Raw genomic sequence first — 16,116 nt, forward strand, 5'->3', positions numbered from 1 at the left:
TGTGTTGTATAGCAATAGGGGTTTTGATAAATACATAATGTCGGACTTCCCTGGTGGCGCAGTGGTTAAGAATCCGCCTGCCAATGCAGGTGACAAGGGTTCGAGTCCTGGTCCTGGAAGATCCCACATGCCGCGGAGCAACTAAGCCCATGCGCCACAACTACCGAGCCTGCGCTCTGGAACCCGCGAGCCACAACGACTGAAGCCTGTGCGCCTAGAGACTGTGCTCCGCAACAAGAGAAGCCACCACAATGAGAAGCCTGCGCACCACAACAAAGAGTAGCCCCTACTCACCACAACTAGAGAAAGTCCGCGTGCAGCAACGAAGACCCAATGCAGCCAAAAATAAATAAATTACATTTTAAAAAATACATAATGTCATATATCCACCTTTACAGTATCATATAGAATGGTTTCACTGCTCTAAAAATCCTATTTCATCCCTCCCTTCCTCCTTCCTCCTCAAATTCCTGCTAACCACTGATCTTTTTATTGTTGCTGTAGTTTTGCTTCTTCTAGCACATCATATAGCTGGAATCATATAATATGTAGCCTGGCTTCTTTCACTAAGTAATATGCATTTGTTTCCTTCATGTATTTTTGTGGCTTGATGGTTCCTTTCTCTTATCACTGATTAATATTCCATTGTACAGATTTACCACAGCTTGTTTATCCACTCACCTGTTGTATTTATTTACTTATTTTTTAAAATAAATTTATTTGTTTTTGGCTGCATTGGGTCTTCGTTGTGGTGTGCGGGCTTCTCATTGTGGTGGCTTCTCTTGCTGCGGAGCACAGTCTCTAGGCGCACAGGCTTCAGTAGTTGTGGCTCGCGGGCTCTAGAGCGCAGGCTCGGTAGTTGTGGCGCATGGGCTTAGGTGCTCCGCGGCACGTGGGATCTTCCCGGACCAAGGCTCGAACCCCTGTCCCCTGCATTGGCAGGCAGATTCTTAACCACTGTGCCACCAGGGAAGTTCCTCTACTCACCTTTTGAAGGACATCTTGGTTGCTTCCAGTTCTTGGCAATTATGAATTAAATTGCTGTAAACATCTGTGTGCAGGTTTTTGTGTGGACATAAGTTTTCAACTCATTTAGGTGAATACCTAGGAGTGCAGTCACAGGATCATATATGGTAAGACAGTTTAGCTTTGTAAGAAACCACCAGACTGTCTTCCAAAGTGGTTGTGCCATTTTACATTCCCATCAACAATGAATGAGAGTTACTGTTGCTCCATCCATATCCTCACCAGCATTTGGTACTGTTAGTTTTTTGGATTTTAGCCATTCTAATAGGTATGTAGCGGTATCTTGTTGTTTTAAGTTGCATTTATCTAATAACATCTAATTATTACTTGAGCATCTTTTCATATACTTCTTTGATACCTGTATATCTTCCTTGGCAAGATGTCCAGGTCTTTGTCCATTTTTAAATTGGGTTGTTTGTTTTCTTATGGTTGAGTTTTAAGAGATCATTGTATATTTTGAATACAAGTCCACTACCTGATACCTGTTTCGCAAATATTTTTTCCCCAGTCTGTGGCTTATCTTTTTATCCTCTTAAGTGTCTTTGCAGAGCAGATTTTGTTGTTGTTTTTTAATTTTTTGGCCGCACCATGCAGCATGTGCGATCTTAGTTCCCCTACCAGGGTTCGAACCAGTGCCCCCTGCAGTGGGAGCATGGAGTCTTAACCACTGGACTGCCAGGGAAGTCCCCAGATGGTTTTATTTTATTTGTTTACGTGTTTTTTTTTTTAAACATCTTTATTGGAGTATAATTGCTTTACAATGGTGTGTTAGTTTCTGCTTTATAACAAAGTGAATCAGTTATACATATACATATGTTCCCATATGTGGACCATTTTTAAAGTCTTTATTGAATTTGTTACAATATTGCTTCTGTTTTATGTTTTGGGTTTTTGGCCCCAAGGCACGTGGGATCTTAACTTCCTGACCAGGCATCTAACCCGCACCCCCTGCTTTGGAAGGTGAAGTCTTAACCACTGGACTGCCAGGGAAGTCCCACCAGATGGTTTTAATGAGGTCCAGGTTACCAATTTTTTCTTTCATGGATCTGAAAACTCATCACCCAATTCAGGGTCACCTAAATTTTCTCCTTTGTTATCTTCTAGAAGTTTTATAGTTTCATGTTTTATATTTAGGCCTATGATCCATTATAAGTTAATATTTATGAAAGATGTAAGGTCAGTGTCTAGATTTTTTTCTCTTTTTTTGTATGTGGATGTCCAGCTATTCCAACAGATTATATTCAAAATATTACCTTTTCTCCATTGAATAGTCTTTACTCCTTTGTCAACGATCAGTTGACAATATTTGTGCAGGTCTATTTCTGAGTTCTCTATTCTGTTCCATTGATCTATTTGTCTCTTCTTTCATTAATATCACACTGTTTTGGTTATTGTAGCTTTATAATAAATCTTGAAGTTTGGTAGCATCAATCCTCTGATTCATTGGTGTTTAAACTTTTTTTTTACTTTTTACGTTTACATTTTATTTTTTTTTAGTTGAAGTATAATTGACTTATAATATTATATTAGTTTTAGGTGTACAAGTTAGTAATTAAATATTTTCATACATTACAAAATGATCACCACTTTTGGTGTTTAAAATTTGAATTTCATAATTTCAATGTGTTCCACATGTATACTGTTAAGTTCAACTTGTAACTCTTGTCAAGTAGATGGTGGCATTTCATATACTCTATTTACAGAGGCATAAAGAGCCTAAGTAATCTGTTCATCCAACAGGTCACAGAGCCTTGGCTTTTCAGTGCCTGGGTGCACTAACCTGTTCCCTGGGGAAAAAAACCTTCTCTACTGTCTACAAGGTTAACAACTACTCCTTGTTATACATTAAAACACTGGAATTCTATTTGATCTGTCTTTTGTGAGTTTGATTAGCAAAAGTCATTGCCCTAATTTTGACTGATACCAGGAACCCTGGCACCATTGAGAGTCTAACTGTATAGAACTGGGCTTGGCCCCTGGACTCTGAGTTCTGCCCAAAACTATCACCTTGAAAGTTTCTACAGCAGATACTCCTGGCTGGCTAGCCCCAAATCCATTCACTAATCTCTTTTCCTTTACCTCTTCTTGCAATACAGAGGCTGGACATGCTAAATAATTGTCTTCTGGAATTTTCCAAACCTACCTTGTAGGTAGTTATAAGACATAGTTCTGGCAAGTGAGATATAAGCAGAAATCCTTTGGGAGCTTCTAAAAAGCTTTTGCTTTTTTCATAAAAGACAGCTAGTGCTGTTTCCTTTTCCCCTATTCCTCTTGCCTTGAACATAGATATGATGCTTGGTGCTGCAGCAGCCATTTTGTTAATACATTGAAAAACTAAAACCGAGGCTGCTGGAGCAGAAAAAATAGAAACAAATTATGTTGAACAGCTGAACTAATTACAACAGTCACCTACCTCAGGACTTCTTGTTATGTGAGAAAACTCGACTTCATGTGTTAAAGCCACTGCTGGCCAAGTTATTTATTACTGGCTGCTAAAACAGTCTCAATCAATCTGCTAACTATTCTCGTGGGGCCATCATTGCCTAGACATTTCTTTTGGATGCTTCTTTTGGAAATGTCATAGGATTCTTTGACATAGTCTCTTGAATGTCCCCTTTAGTGGCAATCTCTGTCCCTTTTTTGGCTGGATTAGAAAGAAATGGAGATATCTCATTTAGGAAAGTGGGGACATGAGAGCTGTATTCATTATCTAAAGCTTTTTTAAGAGCAAAAGAGATTATTTTGACGGTCACTCCTGCTCTTACCAAACTGACCCAAGCCTTTACAATTTACACAAGTATCACCTCATTTAATACACAAAATCTATGTTGCCACGGAGAACAGAATTGAGACAAATAAGTGGAAGTAAGAACTTTATTACAAAGAAGAACTTTCTAATGATCAGAATAATGCAAACAAGGAAATGTGTTGCCCTGTGAGAGGGAGAATTGCTCTCCTGGGGAGGGCTGAGCAGAAAGCTGAGGATGCTGAGCAGGGAAGCAGATTAGGGCCCTCTTGACTCTAAGATTCAGACCCAAACTTGGGGCATGAGATTGGCTAATTCTTTCTTAGTCTAGCTAAGCAGGGTTTTAAAGAAGGAACAGAAGATCAATACGATAAATGGGAGGAGAATGATTCCAAGTGGAAGGAATAGTTTGAACACAGGTTCAGTGTGCTCAAGACAAGTTGGGATAGTCTTTTTTTTTTTTTTTGGCTACGTTGGGTCTTCATTGCTGCATGCGGGCTTTCTCTAGTTGCGGCAAATGGGTTACTCTTCGTTGCGATCAGTGGGCTTCTCATTGCGGTGGCTTCTCTTGTTGCAGAGCACGGGCTCTAGGCGCGCCGGCTTCAGTAGTTGTGGCACACGGGCTCAGTAGTTGTGGCTCACGGGCTTAGTTGCTCGTTGGCATGTGGGATCTTCCTGGACCAGGGCTCAAACCTGTGTCCCCTGCATTGGCAGGTGGATTCCTAAGAGTTGGGATACTCTTTTTTTTTTTTTTGGGATACTCTTGATGAACCAGTCGGACAGGAGTGGACAGTTTGGGCCCTTGAGGATTTGTGACTTTAGGCAAGTCACCAGACTGTTCTAAACCAGTTTTCTCTTTGGTAAAATGAAGGGACTAACTGAAATCAGTTGGTCTCAACTTTTCTCACAGTGACCTAGAGTGTACTCCCAAAGGCTTTGCGACCACAAGTCCTAAAGAAAATACAATGAGGGAATACATTTTTAAAAAATATTTAGGGGCTTCCCTGGTGGCGCAGTGGTTGAGAGTCTGCCTGCTAATGCAGGGGACACGGGTTCGAGCCCTGGGCTGGGAAGATCCCACATGCCGCGGAGCAACTAGGCCCGTGAGCCACAATGACTGAGCCTGCGCGTCTGGAGCCTGTGCTCCGCAACAAGAGAGGGCGCGATAGTGAAGAGGCCCGCGCACCGCGATGAAGAGTGGCCCCCACTTGCCGCAACTAGAGAAAGCCCTCGCACAGAAACTAAGACCTAACACAGCCAAAAATAAATATTAAATAAATAAAAAAGAAAAAAGAAAAGAAGACAATTAAAATATATATATATATATTTAATTACAAACTACCTCAAACATTCCGAAAAGTATGATAATAATATAACCACGAAGATAAAAGTGAATGTTTAATATTTTGCTATGTTTACTATTGATTTCTTTTTAAAGAACTATGTTACCACTATAGCTAAAACCCCATCGCTCATCTCTTTTTTCTTCCTTTTTCTCAGAGGTAACCACTTTCCCAAATTGCTATGTGTTTTTCCCATTTAAGTTTTTGTACTTTTATTTCATATAAAAGCATCTATAATATGTGGTATTTTTGTGTTGTTTTACATCAATATCATACTGAATAGATCATTTTTCAACTTCCTTTTTTCCACTGCTTATTATGTTTTTAAGATTTATCTATCTTGATAGCATGTAAATCACTGAATTGGTTGTGTAGTACTTCATGGTACAAACAAACCACAATTCACCCATCCATTCCCCTACAGAGGACAGTTAGGTTGTTCTGACTCTTTTTGCTATTGTGACAGAGTTGGAAGACATATCCTTGCCCATGTTTTCCTGTGCACATGGGCAACAGTTCCTCTAAAATATCAGAAGTTAAGTTGCTGGGTTGTAAAATATGAGCATCTTCAATTTCAGGTTGAATATACCCCCTTTTGTCCAGGAGTCCAATCAGGAAGTGAAAATAGTGGTGTCAGTGAGTATCTCTGTAGAGCTGATCAGCTGGAGCATCATCTGATGCTTTTAGGAGAGGAAAAAAAAACAAGCTGCATTCACTGCCACAAGACTTATTTGAATAATCTTTGTCTACTTCCAAAACCCAAATCATAGAATATTAGAATTCGTCACTTAATTAAATATCTATATAATACAATAATTCCTTCTAGAGTGTCCTGGACAGATGATTATACATCCTATACCTGAATACTACCAAAGACAGAGAGCTCAAAACTTCCCAAGTAGCTCAGCTCTAATGGTTAGAAAGTTCTCTCTTGAACTGATCTGAAAACACCTATGGCTGGGAGGGGGTCTCATTCTGAATTAAACCCCTCTGTGATTCTCTGTTTCTTCTATGTAAAATGAGAGTAAGAATAATACTTATCTCATAAGGTAGCAGTGAGAATCAAATAAGTTAGTGTGTGTTTGAATGTATATATGTGTGTGTACATAGATAAATGCATATATATACATATATGTATGCATATACATATGTGTACATAGATATATGTATATATGTATATGTATGTATACATATGCAATATATAAACATGTCATATATACATATATATTCATAGATGTAGAAAAGAAAAAGAGTACATGAGAGAACAAGTGAGCTCCTTGTAGAAAATAATTACTAATAGATGTAGCTATTATTAATATTCTTCTTCTTGCCGTCATCCACTCTCTACCAACAAAATTTCTTTCTGACAACAAATATTTACCGAGTGTCTGCTGTGTGCCAAAGACTGTGCTAAGAGTCACAGAAACATCAACCACACTTCCCTGTCGGTATTTCTAAGGTCATCTGTGACATTGCCAGCATAGAACAAGGGTTTAAAATGGGGATTCTGGATTCAAATAATCTGGGTTTTAATCCCAACTGTACTAGCTATGTGATTTGTGAGAGTATTGCTTAATTCACTGATAAGCACTTATCTCCCATGGTAAATGTTCAATAAGTGTTAGCAATTATTCAGTTGAATTGACCCAATGTTTCAGCCTGAACCTGGGGAGTCACGGATAGATGATCTCAAAGCTTTCTTCCAGTCCCAAAGTTTATAGTTTTTTAAATTCAGTGGAACATATATCTGTAGGAGAGAGATCAGGAGAAATAAACCATAACATTTTTAGGAGAAAGGCATTTCACAAAGCTGAATTTACAAGTGTAGGCCCTAACTCCTCCAAGTGGGGAGAAATCACACTTAGGGAGCTTACACACTAATTCAACTCTTTTTTTTTTTTTTTTTTACTAGGATTGTTTTTTGTTTTTTTTATAAATTTACTTATTTATTTTTGGCTGCATTGGGTCTTCGTTGCTGCCTGTGGGGGTCACTCTTTGTTGTGGTGCACAGGCTTCTCATTGCGGTGGCTTCTCTTGTTGTGGAGCACAGGCTCTAGGCACATGAGCTTCAGTAGTTGTGGCACACGGGCTTAGTTGCTCCATGGCATGTGGGATCTTCCCTGACCAGGGATTGAACCCGTGTCCCCTGCACTGGCAGACAGATTCTTAACCACTGTGCCACCAGGGAAGTCCCACTAATTCAACTCTTGATGTAAGCAGAAGCAAGAAAAAACAAGCAACTCATGGAGTGATAAACATGGGACAAACACTATAAATGCTAAGTATGTGTATACAGTTCTTCCTGAGGGTAGGTGCTGCCTGGTTCTCACGGGAGGGACAGGTAATGCTCAAAAGCTCAGATTCTAGAGTCAGGCAGATAGGGGTTTGAATCTCAGATTGGTTCCTTATCAGCTATGTGACCCTGGGCAAGTTGCTTTTTAACTCTTTTATGCCTCAGCTTCCTCTACAGCAAAAACAGACATAGTAAAAGGAACTGTACTCAGTACAGTGCTGACATAGTAAGTACACGCTCAACAAAAGCAAATTATGGTTATTATCTGACAGATGACACCCTGTGGGTGAGCGACAAGTTTCCATTCTCAGAAGATGACCTTGTCTTCCTTTGCTGACTTGAGGCTCTTCATGGGTGGGGCCCGGTCTCTACCTACAGAAGTTAGGCATGATGACTCCCTTGTGACCTTGGGAACTTCCTTAGAGAGGAAGTGTCTCCTGCATCAGACTAGGGACTCAACAAGGCTGGAACGGCCTCTTTTTCAGAGGTGGGACCAGCATTCTCAGATGGACCTTTCTCCCAACAAACTGAGTGTTCCCAGAGTGTGTGTGTGGCTGGCTCCCCTCCAGGCCACCCGGTGTAGACTGATTACCTTTTATGCTCTTCCTTCAGGCCGGGCAGCCAAAAGTGAGGAATGTACCACTTCAGCAGCCCCCCAGAGCAGGAAGAAGTAAGGTGAGACTTGGCTCTGGGGTGGCCCTGGGGCCCCAGCCTGAAGAGTCCCGCAATTAACGGGCTCTGAGGGAGTCTTGAGGAGGCTCTTAGGAGACTGTGTCGGGCTCTGGGGGCAATGGGTGAGGGGAGTGTCCCAGAAGCGACAGGAGGGAGCATTTTACGCGCATATAGGGTGGAAGGTGCGTCCGGGTAACTAATGGCAACTGGGCGGGGTGAGCCCGCGCTGCGGGAGCTCTTCGACGGAGAAAAACTACGACTCCCAGGTTGCTCCAGGCTTAGCCCGGCTTTTCCGCCCGCCCACTGGCTGCCGGTCTGGCGAGCGGCGAAGCGGATTGGCCGCGGCCGTGCGGGGCTCCCCAACTAGCAGGTTAGTGGGCGCCGCCGGCAGCAGACGTTGACCAGGAGCGGGGGGTGGAGGGGCCCCTGATCGCCATTCTGGAAACGGCCGGGCGCTGTCTCTGTAGCGTAGCCGCTGGCTGTGAGGCGCGGGGCGGGGGCGGAGACTGCGTGGCGCAGGCGCGGTGCTGGGCTTCTCCTGGGTCCCCAGACAGCTGGAGGAGATAAACAGAGGAGGAGGAGGGAGGGGAGTGCGTGTGTGAGAGCGCGCGAGGGAGTGTGAGTGTGTGTGAGCGCGGGTGTGAGGCGGTGCGCAGGGGCGGGCGGAGGCGCTGTCCGGCCCCGGCCAGGCGCCAGGCCGGGAGCATGGGAAGGGGCTAGAGCTGCCTGGGCCCCCCAGCCCCCTCCCCGGGATCCGCGCCCCCCCTCCGGGGAGAGGGGCCGGGCCCCCCGGACGGACATGGGCTCCTGAAGTTGCGCCGCCACCGGTCCTGGGAAGAGGCCTGACAGGTACGGGTAGCCGCCGCCCCCTGCTCTCCTCGGGCGCCGAGGCGAGGACCGGCTCCGGCAGCCTCGGCACACGGGCCGCCAGCTCTGGGCCGGCCCGAGCCCTGCCGGCCCGGGGGCCTGAACCCGTCCGCCTGAGGGCTCCGGGGTGTCCCGAGAAGGGGCAGGCCTCGCCGGGTCGGAGGGCAGAGTGGGCCGGGGGCGGGGTGGGGACGGAGGGCTGGCAGGGACGTGGGGGGAAGGCTCTGGGAGTTCGGGGAGGTTCTTCCGAGGGAGAGGTGGAAGTCGTCCCATCACGGGACTTTTTTGCGGAGTTTTTGTTTGACATCTGATCTGGCGCGGGTCTCAGGAAGAAGGGGGCAGGTGGAAGTGTCGGGAGGGCAACGTTGACCTGACCTGCTATCTCTTAGTTTCCATCTCTGTGTGTGTGTGTGTGTGTGTGTGTGTGTCCGTCCCCGTGTCCAGTCCAGGCTTCTGGCAGCCGCAGATGCCTTCAGTGGCCCATGCTGGCACCAAGCTGAACTCTGCCGAGGTGTTTCCACCAGGCGACTGTAGCGCCCGTACAAAGGGCCTTTACTTGGGAACTGGCTATTCAGTACCCACTTCAAAGGGCAAATGGGAAGTGTGGAGTAGGAGAGAGACTGCGACCCAGCAGGATCCAATTCTCGTTGCTGAAAGCTGCAGTGAGACGCCCCCTTGCCAGCCAGGTTGAATTCACGTAGTGCCCTCTGGCTCTCTCTTCTGCAGGTGTACTACTAGGGTCTCTAGAAAAGAGGCATCGGGATTTATGACTAATGTCTAACAACCTAATTTGACTATTTCCTCCAAAGGCCTTTCCTTCTATGACTTTCTTTAACTTCCTGAGGTAGTGGTAAAGCAACTTTAAAAAGTTTTCCTCTCAAGTTAGTGAGTTTAAAAGCCTGGTAAGGTGGATGTAGCTTCCCCATTCTTCCCAAAGATGGGGTAGATGATCAGGGCAAAGTGGCAGTTAAGTCTTCCCTTTTAATAAAGCCTGAAACAGTTTTGAGAAAAAGATTATTCTGAGGTCACCTCCTGACTCAAAGGCATTATGAAATCCCCACCTAGGGCACAGGTATGCCCAGTGGCCTCACTAAGCTTTTCTGTACATTGCAGTCCTCCTTGAGTAGCCAGTCTCTGTTCACTAAGTTGAAGGAACTACTAAAGGCTATTTTTGGTTTGAATTCTGGCTGCTTCTTCTTTGTAATTATATTTTTAAAGGGATTGAATTGAATCTTGGCTATTGAGCATAGTGATAACCAGATCCTCTATCACAGGCCAAGGAGTAATTAGTAGGGCTCCTTTGGGCCGAGTCTAAGACTAACAATGGATTTTTTCATTGCAGTTTGTTGTATTTCATCGGCAGGTGGGAAACAACCTTTTCTGCCATAGTTTGTGATCATGATGCTTAATTCTGGAGTCCAGCTATCCTTCCCTCTTAACCTATTTGGGGGCACTTATGTTCAAGTCACATCCCACTTTGTAGAAGCAGTGCTTTGAGTCAACTCTGAAGGATAACTGAACAACAATTCATATTTCTGCCTGGGACTCCTTCCCTTGGGGTCACTGAAGGAAAGAGAATATGTGTAGTGATTGTGGTGATGGTGTTAACATTGACGATTTGCCAGTTTTGAGTTTTAAAGTTGTCAAACAGCTGACAGTTTTTCTAGCTGGTAAGAACTCATGGGACATCCTGTGGAGGGTATTTTCACGCATGTGGGCTTCAGAATCTGGAAGGTTACAACTGAAGAAGCCCCCTGCTAAAATCTGTGGCTCTTGAGGGGCTAACTGCTGGGAAGACCCAAAACTGTGACTTTAATTATTCTTCAATTATTTTTAATTTTCTTCTCTCCTTTTTGAATTAAGGAGTATAGCCCACGTGTGCAGTCCTGGGTCTCAGAGAGGGAGTCATAGACAACGTGTAAGGTGATGATACTTAACCTTTTCTTTTGGGCCCCTGGTTTAATGATCTATTCTGTTTCCTTTCTTCTTTTATCCTTACCTTTCCAGATTCTCCACTGCATCTTTGGGCTGCCAAACCCATATAATTCTTAGGCTGTGCTTTCTTCTCAGCTGTCTAATAAGCTCTTCAAAAACCCAAGCCCTGACAGTTGCGTCAGAAACCAGTCCCTTAGTGTTACGTTTAATTCTGGCTAATTTACTTTGAGGGATATTTACTAATTGGAATACATTCTAAAAAGTGACTGACATTTATTGAGGGCCTGGTATATGTCACGCTCTGTGCTAGGTAGTGTTCTTACTTTATCTAATTTAACCTTCATGACTACCATGTGAAGTGAAAGTTTTTCCTATTATACATATGAAGACACAGGTTCAGAGAGGTAGAATAACTTGCTTAAGGTCACACAGCTAGTTAAGTGAAAGGATCAGAATTCAGACCCAGGTCTGTCTCCTCAGGGACTGTGACACTTGAGCAAGAGCTGAAAGGACCAAAGCTAAGAGCCTGGGGGAACACATACTTGAAGAACTGTCTTTGGAAAGGGAACTGGACTTTCTCTGTGTGATTCTGCAAGGCAGCACTAGGATCAAAGGATGGAAATTCCAAGAGGGTGGATATTGGCTTGACAGGAGAGAATTTGGCTTTCTAAAAACAAAATGGGCTGCCTTGTGGGGGAGTGAGTTACCCATCATTGGAGGTATTCAAGAAGAGGCTTTGCCACGTCTTATCAGGGATACGGTAGAGGAGTTCATACTTATGTAGTTAAATTGGGCTGTTTTTTTTTTTATTTTAAACTCTGTTATTATATAAAAATTATATCAAATTCCTGTCATTTTGATCTGTAAAAAACTAATATGTATTGAATACTTACTTTGTGCCTGGCACTTGCTGAACACTTTTCCTACAATATTTCATTTAATCTTCAGAAGTCCCCTGAGGTAAGTATTATCACTATTCCCACTTTACAAATGAGGAAACTGAGGGTCCAGAAAGTTGAAAAATACGCTGGAGGTTACACAGCTAGTAGTAGTAGGGCTGATATTTGAACCTATGTCTGCACCTTCTTAGCTGTGTAACCTGGAGTAAAGCATGTGTTCTCTCTGAGCTATACTTTCCTCATATGTGAAATGAGCACCTACCTTACAGTGGGTATATAAGTACTAAATGATGTAATACGTGCTTTTCACTAGATCTCATCTTTTGCCCCCGAGAGCCTGGGTTTGGGGGTAAAGGGATGCCACTTTGGTTTCTTCAGGTTGAATTCAGGCCTGACTGAAACCCTGAGAGTTCTGGAGTTCATTCTTGGTGCTATTAGTAACAACTGCTGACTCCACAAAGGGCTTTGTGGCATTAGTAACTAATACCTTAAAAACTTGAGGCCTGAATAAGAGGAGTATTCAGCCAACAGGTTGGAGTATTGAAGGCAGTGTCAGAAGCTGTGTGGAAAGAAAATTCTCACCCTATTGTAGAATCAGATTCAGGGATCACTGTTTGCATTTTTATATTTAATGTCTTACTTTAGGATGAACAAGGTCACAACTGCTAGAGCTGTGACAGAGCTGGATACCAAGAATAATAACCCTTAATCCTCCCTGTAGCCATCTGGGGAGGTATTAACCCCATTTTCTTGGGGAAGGGGGCAGAGCAGGATCAGTCCTTGCCCAGGTAGCTATCTACAAGCTCTCTAGAGGCAGTGTTAGGATCAGGACCTTGGTAAAATTTTGTCCTTGTTCATAAGCCCCAGATTCTATTTTCAGAAAGCATAAAACTGCTTATTCCCGAACCTTTTAGAGAGCCTTTATCAGAATGGGAGGCAGGCGTTTCTGGTCTGGGAGCTTCATCAGTTGAGGCCTGAGTGTTTGGGTGCCAGTGGCGTACCTGGTTCCCTCTTGAGTCAGACATCTGGATGTCACACAGCTGCAAATGAATCAGAAAGGAAGCATTTCCAAATTGATTGGCTTAGTTTTCCTTGACCTTTCTGCTAGGAGTAAAGTTAGAGGGCGAAACTTAAAAGGCTTTCCTGTGAAAGGTACTTTGAGTTGTGGCAGGATTTGGAAAGATGCAAGTTAAAGGCAAAATGCAAGACTGTGGATGCTCTTGAATACAGTGAGAAAGGATAGCATCATCAGAATATGCTTCCATTTCTCTTTCTGTTCCCTTCCATTACCTTAGGGTAATTGTGACCCTAGGAGAAGGCAGATAAATTATCTATGATCACTGAAAAGCAAAGCTCTGAAAACATCAGGAAAATTTTTCACAAAACCCAGATCGTGATATAGAACTATACAGGCAGAGAAGACATCAAGGTGAGTTTTCATCCAGAGCCTCCCACAAGTGAAGCATTTCTTAGGATGGCCTTCCACAGAGAAAGCTTCAGTCAGCCCCATATGGAATCATTTAAGCCAGGAGCCTCAAAGATGGCAGAGGACTTTTCCAAAGATGCTTTGCCGATGGGCTTGTCCTACCATCCACACCTTTCTCAGATGATGTCCTTGTGCCAACTTAGTTCATGACCCTGAAATGCAATCTTTAAATTTGTGTTTGAGCCCGGCAGAGTCAAGGTGATTTTGATTCCTTAGCCTAACCCTAAGAAACGGTAAGAGACAAAGTTTCTATTGGGGAAGACTGCTTGGATGTGGTTTGATTAAAGATAATAGTAGTAACTCTTTTTTAGTGGCCAACAGCCTGGGTCCTGGAGTTAAGCTATCTAGTTTGACTCTTCATTTAATTACTGTAACTTTGGGCAAGTTAACTTCTCCATGCCTCATCCTTCATCTATAAAATGAGGATAATAGTAGTACCTGTCTCACAGGGCTGTTATGAGGAGTCTGTCAGATAACACTTGTAAAATGTTTAGAATGTTCAATAAGTATTATTTACTACGCTCAGTGTCAAGGCATTTTACATACGTGGCTCTTCCATTCCTCATCAGTCTGTGAAGGTAGGCTTTATCATCCCTGTTATTTTTTAAATTTATTTATTTACTTATTTATTTATTTTTGGCTGCGCTGGGTCTTAGTTGTGGCACGCAAGATCTTCATTGCAGCATGTTTAGTTGAGGCATGCGGGATCTTTAGTTGTGGCATGCAGACTCTTAGTTGCGGCATGCATGTGGGATCTAGTTCCCCTACCAGGGATCAAACTTGGGCCCCCTGCATTGGGAGCGTGGAGTCTTACCCACTGGACCACCAGGGAAGTCCTATCATCTCTGTTTTATAGATTGGGAAACTGAGGTTTAGAAATGCTGTCACACAGAAAGTAGGTGGCAGAACTGGATTGAACTTTAGGTCTGTCAGACTCCACAGCCCAACTCTTTTTATTTTATTATATTAGTTCCAATTACCTTTATGCATTGGAAGTGCTTTTTTTTTCCTATAGGATTGCTTCCGTAGGAAAACCATCGCAAATAGAGTGAAAGGAAACTTGCATACATCTTTTGCATAATTCAGAATGTTGAAAGGGGGTCAGCTGTCACTCAGTGGGAGCACCTCCCTGCAGTGGTAGGCAACAAGTCCAGAGGAAGGAGAATACAGATGACCTGGGTTCCATCTCCACTCTACTGCTACCTAGCAGTGTGTCCTTAGAATTATGGGATAAGGGCATTGGAACGGGTTTTGCAGCTCATCTCAGAGTCTACCTCTCATTTTACAGATGGGTAAATAGGCTGAGGGAATGAAATGTCATACTCAGAGTCACACAGCCAGTTAGAGGCAGATCTTGGCCTGGAGCACAAGACCCTAATCCCGGTTTAGTGCTTCTTCCTCAGTACCATATAGCATTGTGCTTCAGTTCTCCCTCGTTAAATGGGGATGATAATAACTTTCTAGCTTCCTCACAAGATTGTTGTGAAGTTCAAATGAAAAGCATGAACAAAAGCATTCTGATAGGTATAAAACACTGTTTGTATGCAAGGTAGTCATGCTGTGATTCATTCAGCAAGTATTTATTGGTACCTGCTAAGCCTACATCACTCCGTGGGGACCCAGGAGGATCAGTAGATGAATCAGGTAAAGAGCTGGCCCTCAGGATGCTTTTAGTCTTTTAAGGAAAAGAAGCCACATAAATAACTACTGTTCAAGTTAGGAGACAGATAAAGGAAAGAGTGAGAACTAAATTTTCTTTTCATAAGTTGTCATTTTGAGGTAGAGAAAAGAAGAAAGGGTTTTGGGACTTTTCCTCCTTTACAATTGAGATATAATTTACTTACCATAAAACCTACCCTCTTAATGTGTGCAAATCTGCACTTTTTAATATATTCACAAAGTTGTGCAATGATCACCAATATCTAATTCTGGAACATTTTCATCACCCCCCAAAAGAAACCCATACCCTTTAGCTATCACTGCCTACCCCCCAATCATCCCATCTTCTCCCTCAACACTAGACAACCACTAATCTACTTTCTGTCTCTATAGCTTTTTCTATTCTTGACATTTCATATAAATGGATTCGTACAATATGTGGCCTTTTGGGACTGGCTTCTTTCCCTTAACATAATGTTTTCAAGTTTCATCCATGTTATAGCATGAATCAGTACTTCATTCCTTTTTATGGAAGAATAATATTCCATATATGGATATACCACATTTTATTTATCCATTGATGGACATTTGAGTTGTTTCTACTTTGGGGATATTATAAACAATGCTGCTATGAGTGTTCATGTACAAGTTTTCATGTGGACATAGGTTTTCATTTCTCTTGGGTATATACCTAGGAGTAGAATTTCTGGGTCATATGGTCACTCTAACTTTAACTTTTTGAGAGGAGGCTTTTCTTAAATGACTTTTTCTTATTGAAAATAATCCTGTCACTCACACTTAGTATTTACAGTGTGCCAGTTATCCCATGTAATCCTCACAACAGTCCTGAGGTAGGTACAATCATTCTCTCTGTGTAACAGTTGAAAAAATAGCCAGTGTTTCTTGAATTATCACATGCCAGGTGTTGTGCTAAGTGTTTTACAATGCATTACCTCATTAATGCTCCCAGTAACCCTGTGAGATAGATATTATTACATATGCGATAGATATTATTACATATGCCTATATAGCAGGTAAAAACAAAAATAAAACAAAAAAACCCAGGAGCTTAAAAGTAAACAGTTTTGCCCAAGAACACAACCTAGTGTGTGGTAGAGCCAGATTCAAACTCAAGTTTCTTTCCATCCAAAGCTAGTTTCTAATGACTATTTCCACATTAACACAAAACA

At 42.9% G+C, this 16,116-nt stretch overlaps 1 protein-coding gene across 4 annotated transcripts in view; it reads left to right on the forward strand.

Moving 5' to 3' along the window:
- Positions 1-8,528: 8,528 nt before the first annotated feature.
- Positions 8,529-16,116, forward strand: part of WDTC1 (WD and tetratricopeptide repeats 1) — a 68,444-nt gene continuing 60,856 nt past the window's right edge. The window contains exons 1-2 of one of the 4 annotated variants that reach the window (XM_059916338.1): positions 8,529-8,929; positions 10,811-10,870. The gene's annotated coding sequence lies outside the window, so the exon portion shown is untranslated. The remainder of the gene's footprint in view (positions 8,930-10,810; positions 10,871-16,116) is intronic. The other 3 variants (XM_059916347.1, XM_059916329.1, XM_059916357.1) reach the window with 3 other exon arrangements.

The sequence above is a fragment of the Balaenoptera ricei genome, chromosome 1, assembly GCF_028023285.1.
Source record: "Balaenoptera ricei isolate mBalRic1 chromosome 1, mBalRic1.hap2, whole genome shotgun sequence".
Lineage (NCBI taxonomy): Eukaryota > Metazoa > Chordata > Mammalia > Artiodactyla > Balaenopteridae > Balaenoptera > Balaenoptera ricei.